This window comes from Phalacrocorax aristotelis, chromosome 11 (genome assembly GCF_949628215.1).
Source record: "Phalacrocorax aristotelis chromosome 11, bGulAri2.1, whole genome shotgun sequence".
Taxonomy (NCBI): Eukaryota; Metazoa; Chordata; class Aves; order Suliformes; family Phalacrocoracidae; genus Phalacrocorax; species Phalacrocorax aristotelis.
The window spans coordinates 1,660,940-1,670,307 of record NC_134286.1 but is presented as its reverse complement, the minus strand read 5'-3'; the positions used below and the strand labels follow the sequence as shown (position 1 = coordinate 1,670,307).

General features: G+C 45.2%; 1 long non-coding RNA gene across 1 annotated transcript; it reads left to right on the top strand.

Annotated features, from left to right (window-relative positions):
- The first annotated feature begins 2,471 nt into the window (after nt 1-2,471).
- Nucleotides 2,472-5,533, top strand: LOC142063091 (uncharacterized). The gene is made up of 6 exons (XR_012662628.1): nt 2,472-2,553; nt 2,680-2,736; nt 3,948-4,094; nt 4,837-4,956; nt 5,196-5,340; nt 5,435-5,533. It is a non-coding gene; the product is annotated as an uncharacterized LOC142063091 (long non-coding RNA).
- Nucleotides 5,534-9,368: the final 3,835 nt, after the last annotated feature.

Here is a 9,368-nt window from a genome sequence, read left to right as displayed (position 1 = left end):
GAAACAGGGCTGTGATTCACATCTTTGCAATGGGAAACCAATGTTACTAACCATTTCAGAAGCTGAGATACTATTCATGAATACCTGAAAAGTAGATTTCCCATAGGATTTTTTTCCCTCCTGTCTGCATTTCAGTAACTTGAAATGGGCTCCTTATGTGTACATTTTTTTACCTCTGTTGGGATTTCTTTTAAGCAAACATTTTAAAACATTTTGTTCATCTGTTGAAACCTACTATTTCCTGACAGAAAACACCATATGACAAAATACAACTCCTATTTGAGAAGGCACATTAGTGAAATGTGCAGTGTTACCATATTTTTGATGTAACATTGAAGCACAATGTTAAGATCTTTCAGATTAACACAAGCTTTAATTGAAATTAGAAAAGGAGAAACCTAAGCACGTATAATGCATTAGGATTCAAAAAGGTTGCTTCTAGATCACCACTTATAAGTCATCTAAGGTAGACACATCCCAACATCTAACTGTATTTCTATTTCAGTATTTTTTATAAAATTATTTCCACTTCATGTTTACTACTTATTTATCTTTGCTCTTATTGCTTAAACATATTTTACCGCTCCCTTGTCACCTACAAGAGGACAGGAGAATAAAAGCTGTCACTACAAAAACTTCCGTGACCTCTCAATTTACAAACATCCACGGCCTCAATTTTACACTTCATTGATGTTCCAGGTGGTGTTAACAGGTGCTTCTGATGGGTGCACAGCTATTGCACGGTTAGCTTTATTCCCTGACCTGCACGTTTGCAACCGTGGCCCAACAAACTTCTAACACAGCCTAAGTACAAAAGAGCTTTTGTTCCCAGATCACAAGCACCAGTCATGACAAAAGGAGTCAGCTCTAATCCTGTCCAAGGAATCAGAGCGTTATGACAAATTTTCTGTACAGACCTGCAGCACCTTGCCCACTTGTGCAGAAAGTGGAAATTTTGCTTTTCTCTCCTTAGAACAAAATAAAATGGAGTGGTGGTTGACATCTATGTGACACCTGGGAGACTGGGGTTAACCTGGGACGTAGGAGAGCTCCAAGGGTATCAGTGGGGCGTGGGCAGGGTGCTCGTTGGGGACTCGGGGGAATGGCAAAAGTCACAGCGCACGGGTCTCCCACGCACCGGGTGGGCACCTCAGCTCCTCCCAATGGGCTGGCTACGCTTCTTTCCCCTCTGTGGACTTTACTACGCTGCCAGACATTTAAGAGTTAAGCGATGCAATAAATCTTCATGCCAGTGGTGCGCTTCCCTAGTTACACAAAGCTCCAAAAATCTATCCAGAAATTAAATAAATTCAGCTAGAAATATACTAAACTTTGGATGACGTGATTTATCCATTTTATCAGTATCAAAACCCCATAGGCTGCGTTTTGTTTAATGGCAAGGTATTTAACGTTGGTTTGCATTTGCACTCTGTTATTAAGTCTAACTGAATAATTAGATATATTTTTTGCAAATAAAGAAACTGAGGCAAAGGGTTTACCCATCCAAGATACACATAAGGACTGTGAACGGGTTATTAACACAACTCTTACATACCAACGTGTTGTCATTCCTGCAGATTTTCACCTCACAAAGCATACTCCTGTATAAGAAATGTATTTGAGATGCCATCCATGTGACTATTTCCTCTCCAGCAACAAATATAACATACCCTTTCTGCATCATGCATGATGCATTTTATTCAAATTAGCACATCATCATCATCATGCAAATTGGATCAATCTGAGCCATCCATCTGTCACTAAAATTTAGGGGTATATTCTCAACATCATGTGTAAGGAGTTACGCATGCAAATTCCTGCACATCAAAATGATTCAATACCCAGAAGAATATTACGATACTAAGAATTATAGCCAACGTGGCACTCCTGTGTACATAATGTTCCACGCTTCCCAGGCATTTTGCTCGATGCCTGAGAAGTAGGAAAGAAGACACTGAACAGAGAAGCCAAATAAATGAAAAAATCACAAACAGTTTTTTTTTTCAGCATCGAACTGTAACTGTCATTCCCACACCCAAAACTTGCTAAATCAGGTCATTAATACAAAGGGTAATAATATTTGTAATAGCAGGTACAAAAACATCTGTTTTAGGCAATCAAGTTCTTGCTGTAGGCTGGTCTCTTAAAACATGCAAAAATTACCTCTGGCAACCGCCAAGCACAAGAACTCCTTTAATAATTCATAATGATCTAATGAACACCTTTCATCTGACTCAGAAATTTCTTTCAAGTCTACTCCAAGTCATGATCGTGCCTTTGTATGTTTGTTACTTTCTTGGACTCGTGAGCATTTTGTTTGGTTTCGTTTTGTTTCATTTTGTTTTGTTTTGGCTGGAGGAAATCTGTGACACTGAGAGGGTGGAATTAGTGTTTTCCTCTGTCCAAATCCTTGCTACGTTTTGTTCCTGAGGAAAATGGGACTCCGACTGCCTGGTGGTCGATGGGATGGTTTCTCAGTTAGGAGACCAGGCTGAGAAGTTGTGGCGGAGAGAGGAAGGAGGAACTGGGAAATATCCACCTCCTAGTTTACGTGTGAGTGTTGTGTTCGCTGAAGACAACAACAACCACCACAAACCCCAGCCCCAGCCCAGCCCTCCCCAAAGCCAATGATTTCTCAAAGAGAGGAGTTTTTAAAAAACTTTTACCTTTTCATTTCAGGCACTGCTGGAGCTCTATTTGCTAGAAGGCGTTGAAGAAATCTACAAACATGCAATTGTATCCCTTGGAGTTATTTCTATTACACCTTCAGTATACGCACATCGGCGTTCTGAAATGTTTGTCACCTATGTGTTCCATACATTTTCTAATTTATGCTTCAAACACACTGCAGGTGAACACGTTTAGTTAAGAATTTAAGTCATAGACAGAAGCATTGTTTTATTTCTTTGTACTGTAGATTTTTTAGGAATTTTTAAAATGTTTTGTTGCAAAGTCTTTTCTGATATGAGAGAACAGGTTTACTAAGCAATGTTAAAGGTAGAAAGCTCCCCTAGATTTTCTCAAAATGTAAACTGTTTTTCATTTTTGAAGCACCCATACCTGTAGCAAACAGCTGCTTCCTAGAGCGATGCACTAAAACGTGCTGCTTCAGAGCAAAAGGATTTCTAACAGTGGTTTACCAGTACTTGATTTTGCTGAAATCATCCATTTTCCAGGACAGCTAAGCGGGCTTGCATTTGTTCTCTTAAAAGTGCAGGCACACAGAATAATAAACAGAGAGAAAAGTAATTGGGCAGAAACTTACTTTTTAAGCTGCCGAAATACCCTGTGCTACTTTGGTTGTTTGTTGCCTGACCCAAGAGGGGAGCCTAGAGAGCAAGGGTTTGAAAAGCTGTTGCACCCCGGAGCTCTCTGATCAGCATACATCCCCCAAAACCAGCTGTCAGAAAGAGAAGGGGACACTGCTGATGAGTGATCCACATACTGGTTTAAATCCAGTTTTAATCATTCAGAGCTAAGCTGTGTTGTAAGGACGCCCTAATTTCAATTGTTTTGTATTCACTGGAAAGGAGAGGAAAAACCAACTGCAGAATTTGTTTGCTTTAATAATCAAGCATTGGCTGTTCACGTGTTTTGAATGTCCAGCTGGTGGCTCCACTGACTAAAGAGGGAGCCTGAGTTTCCAACAGAACTATTTAAATAGCGAAAGGTAACCTTTCTGAATTCCTTAGAGAAATCAAAGAGTCTTTCTTTCTGGTTATTTATTCAGAATGCAATTTTGTTGTTAGGATCTGACTATCTTCAGGCTGCAACAGCATAAAATGGCAAGACTAGTACATGAGTATTTTCTGCGTCCTACCACTATTATATTCTTATTTCACTTTATTATTTATTAATATTATATTAATAAGAGTAATATTATTATTTCATGTGATAAATTGTTCGTCTTGCAAATTTATTAGCCTTAATTAGATACCTGATATCAGACAATTTACTTGCTGCTAGACATCATACATTCCTTTCCAAATAAAACAGAAACTTCAGTCGACTCCTTCACAGCTGCCTTTGCCATCCCTTGGAGTCTTGTTAAGTTTATTCAAGGTTTTTGGCTTCTAGACCACAAGGACTATGAAGTAAGCATGTGACAGTTTAGTTAGGCATACATTGCAGTACAACGCTATGATCTATAAAATGACTTCAAAAAATCGGTGCTTAGCTAATAATGGTGATAAAACATTGGAAGCTTTTTTTGTAATACTGCTTCAGCAGCACCTTCAGCAATACGTGATGATCTGCAGTTTGGTTTTAATTACGTTGACAGGAAATGGATTAAGACAATGAAGAAGTCAACATTAATAATGCTTGACACATGAATTGCCAAAGCCATCTGTTCAGGTTGTTTTCAGCAGAGCAGTCGAGCACTTTCTCAAAAGCAGTGGTTTGGGTACTTTAAATATTAAACTACCATCCTGGCAGCAAGATTTGAGACAGAAGACCGCAAAAGTGACTTTTCAATCTAATTCATGTTCCTTCTGATGCTAAAGGTTGTTTGTTGCCTGTCACGATGTCAATATAACCTGTTTGCCTGGGAGAATAACTTGTATTTATAAAAGGTGATGTTTGCATATGGAGATTTGGTGATCCTAGAAAAGTGAGAATCACTCTTTTCAAAAGACTCCCTTTGTTCTGTACGGCTCACTGAATTTTTTTTCCTGCAGATACTTCAGAATTTATATTTACCTGTCCTGTATCAAGTCCTTCATTAGTCATCATCTAAGTTTATTTAACAGACATTCACCCTTACTGAAGACACTTTTGAATAGTTTTGTGTGTGTGTCTATATATTTTAATAAACCTGATCTCTACCTTCTGCAGAACTCCCTGGCCCTGCTCGTTGAACCAGCTGCAATCAAACCTGTGTCGTGGCAAGACGTGAGAATTCTTCAGTCCCTCATGTGCCAAGGAGAGCATAGGCGAGCCCTCAGATACATGCAGGTGATGAAGCCACCGTTCTCAAGCAGTTGTGAAGTGCGGCTCTTCCTCACTGTGCTGTTGTCCAATAGGTAAAGAAATATATGCCACCATTTTGGCATCCAAATACTGTGAGAGGTGGAGAACAAACACTAGAAATCACAATCCCCTAAATTTCCTTTAAACTTTGAATACAACATTTGTGGGGCATCTTTTTGGTGATACTATTAATATGCCTTTATGTCTCAAAAAATGAATTACAGGTGCATGGTGGAGGCTTGAGGTCTGCTGCAGGAACACACCACTAAGTTAAAGGTGGAAGAGCTATTAAAAGACATGTATGACATCTGTCAGGGGATGGGACTAGTGGAAGACTTCCTGAAGCTGCCTTTCACAGATGCCAAACAAGTAAGTGTGGGCAAGAAAAAAATCTTATTCCCCTCTTTGCCAAGAGAAGCAGCAGTATCATCATATATGTTTTAAAATGTGTTATTTCTCATAGAAGTGTTTGGAGAAATTTTTACAGAATCATGAAATTCTTTTAGTCCAGCATCTGCAGCGTGCCAACTGTATGGCAGCAGCACAGCTGAACCAGGCGATGAACGTTCATCTCATGCTAAGTGTAAAAGTTCTGCCAAGTGTGCCAGTTTCTCTCAGGGGTTACTAACCGGTTTTACCAGTACTCAATAAGAATCCTGCTTTCTTTATCACACCATTCTTTGAAACACTTGCAATAAGCCTCTATACCTTACATTACAGCTGAACCTAAAAGCTGAACAAAAGACGTCACTGCTCCAAAGCTACCCTTTGAAGTTGGAAATTCAATGTTACAGGCTGTTGTTGACTCCACTTCAAATTGTTTGTTTGTGTCTGAGGATTAAATAAGTATCTTTCCTGTCAGCTACTCTTGCCATTCAGTTATCCACAGACCTACATTATGTAGGGTTTGGATTATTGGATGTTGTTTGGGTCACTGTGGAATGAAGAGTGTGTTGTATGTCATCTCTTGTATCTCGCACGCAGCTCTGGGTGCCAATCCACAGGCAAAATTTGCATCATGGGTTGTTCTTTTTATTATTTCCTGAAGTTATAGCGCGAGGTCTGCAATTCCACAGCTTTCATTTTACCACTTTTAGGACAAAAATTCTTACCTAACTTCTGTATCTCAAAATAGGCAGGTCAAATTTTGTGTTACGGGAACTTCTGTTGTGGTTTTGTGATACATTTGCTGTTTTCCGGAACCATAGTTTTCCAGGGAAGCAAACTTATAGGGTGATTTTGGAAGGTTAGGGCCTGCATTTGAAAGCTTCCATCCAGGGGGAAGGGGTGTGTAGGTAGCTTTCTCTTCCTCGTTTTAATCCTCACTTCCTTTTGTCCAACGTAACCCGCTGTTGCCCTGGTGATTCAGTCACCTGGGGCAGTGGCGTTTCAGGAAAAACAAGGGCAAGGCTGCTGTTTTGTCAGCCACGTGAAACTTGTGGGTGCTGACAAGTGTGTCAGAATGAGGTTCTGCAGAGTGCCGGCATGGTTTTAACTATAAGTTGTAGGTTCTGTTATAATTCTAGTCTTGCTTCCACTTGGCTAAAAATTCCGGGTAAAGCTGGTGTGCGCTAATGGGCAGAACCTGCTGCTGTTCTGTGCAGTGGGTGTATTTTACTGCACCTGTAGAGGAAACGTATTCACTAACTTGATATAGCACCGAGAGATCCGTGCAATGAACTTGAAATTAGTTAACTTCTTGCCTAGATTCTTACCTAGGTTCTTCAAGAATCTAGGTGACAGAGAGTTCTGTCACCTTGGGGTCCAGGTGCTTGAGTCACTGAGGACAGGGCAGAGCTCCCCTCCTGGCCTTCCCTGCACCGGGGTGGTAGGGCAGGGGGCAGAGCGTGGGCTGGGTACAGCTATGCCTTGCCCCTTGCTCCTGAGAAACGCTTCAGGGGCAGAGGAACAGGTCAGGGCCATTTGGGGCATTCCTGAGCAGCAGCCTTCAAGTAATTCATTTGTCCCACCTGCTCCTCCTGGCCAGGGAAGGGGATAGGTAGGTCTGGCATACTCTGGAGGGGATGCCTGGGGTCTCTGCAGATAGGTGGGTATCAGCTCTGCTCTCTTTCCTTCTCTTGCAGCCCTTCAGCTCTTGGAGAAAGACGCCAAACCCTCAGTCTCGTCCCTGGCAGCTCAGACCGTGCTGATCCTGAGATCTCCAAGGGAGCAGCCAACATCAGGATGGACCCTGTGGGCGCTGTGCTGATGGCTCTGCACAGCCAGGCAGCGGTGAAACTCTCTTCAAGAAAATTGATGTCTTTGCCTCAAGCTGGAACCACAAGCCCAAGGCCATGGTGTCCTTCACAGGGGAACCACCATGAGCGTGCTGAGCAGACAGCGTTCCTCTGGGCCTCTACCACTATGTGCGGGACAGCTCGCCCCTCGGCACACCCTGGCCTCATTATTGGTTTAGCATGTCACCCCTCTGTTAGGCTTTCCCTCAAAAGAAGGCCTGTTTGTTCACCTCCCATGGAAGTCTTCTCTCTCTGGGCAGGCAGAGGGCAAAAGGGAAAAGGCAGAGCCTGAAAGAACAGGGATTGCCCTGAGAGCTGCCGGATGGGCCAGGCTTTCCAGCAGCCCATGGCAGCACAGCACACACTGAGCCAGGGTGTCCTTGCAAGAAAGGCCCGGCTGCCCTGCTGGGCTGCAAAGCCTGGAGGTTTCATCCTGGTGTGCAGACGTGGCCACCTCTGACATGCTCTGGCTGGTGTTGCTGAGCACGACGTCATGCGGTATGGAATATCCCTTTGGTCAGCTGGGGTCAGCTGTCCCAGCTGGGTCCCCTGCCAGCTTCTGGGGCACCCACAGCCTCCTCCCTGGCACAGCACCGTGAGGAGCAGAAAAGGCCTCGACACCGTGTCAGCGCTGCTCAGCGATAACTGAAACATCCCTGCGTTATCAACGCTGTTTTCAGCACAAATCCAAAGCACAGTCCCAGACCAGCTACGATCAAGGAAATCCACTCTGTCACAGCCCAGAGCAGCACACCCGGCCAGCTGCTGGGATGGGGACTACAGCTGCCCGCATGCCACTGGCGGTGGAGGACTACACCCCCCCGGCAAGCCCCAGGGCAGGGAGTACAGCTCCCAGCACGCTGTGGAGTACGGCCCCACCAGCCGGAGGCCAGCCGGCCCTGCTGCTGGCCCAGGAGGCATCAGCCGATGCGATGCGGGGGCTGGCCCCGCACCTCCTCACCCTCCCGCCACCCATCCTGCCTGGGGCAGGAGCGCCCAGGGCAGCACCATCGATGACTTCAGAAAAATATATTCCAACAAGCTGGAGAACAGTGACAGAGGTTTGTCAAGTTGTCAGTTGTTTGCTTTTTAAAGGGAGGAGCTGGAAGTAACTGGAAGATGCTCCGATCTAGCAAGTCCATCCAAACTCCCCACCAGATGTGGAGGAAGAGGCCAAGATGGCCGGTGCCCAAGAGAAGAGGCTTCCTCCTGCTGAGGCAGCCCGAGAGGCGTAATGAGTTTTATCTGTTCTCAGGCACAAGCGACTTCCAGACAAAAGGCTTCAAGGACCTTGAATCTGACGATTGAATAGCCAACATAGCTAAATTGCCTCCATCCTGGCTATGTCTGACTGGGGCCATGGATGCCTCCGGAAGGCTTCTGTCCCTGCGCTGGGGCATCAGACGTGGTGAGGCACAGCAGCGGCTTGGCATCTCACCCAGCCTTTCGTTCTGCTTGCAGCCCAGCTAGTCCCTACCCAGCCCTGCTGGCGCATCAATGTTCGGGACCAAGGGAAAGAGCTTTCCTGGCCAGGACAAAGGGAGAGGTGGGTGCAGAGGTGCTTTGTAGGGCAGTGCTGGGAGCTGCAAAGGAGGAATGAGTGTGCCTGACGCCCCCTGCCCATCAGGAGACCCTGCTGCTCCTCAGGGGTGGCAGTGCCCAAGGAGAGGCCGCTGGCTGTCTGCTGCCGGCCCTGGGAGGCCCTGGGACACACAGAAAGGCACGGGGAGCTCCCTGGGTGCCATGAGATGGCACCACAATCCTGCATGGTAAAAAGGAAATGGTATATTTCAATGTGGGCAAAGTCAGGTCTCCACAGACTCAGGGCTTTTCAGGAAAAAGTAGCCCACAGGGGATTGACTGACTGACCCAACCTCCTTTAGCACTGTTAAGCCTGCCTGGGCTCTGGAAACATCGCTGCCACCACCTGCATGGAGTCCCCGTGGAGGCCGGGCAAGGTGCGGGTGCCGAAGAGCAGCAGCTCGGGCTTCCCTCCCTCCTATGCGTAACCTGCTTTCTGGCCCCTATAGCATGCGTTATGCCAGCTCAGGTGTGTGGAGAGGAGCTTTTGGAGGTGTCCCCATCTCACCTCAGCTTCACCCCTCCTTTCTAACCAGGAGGTGTTGAATAAATGGCTCGGGAGCCCAGGCACAGCTTTGG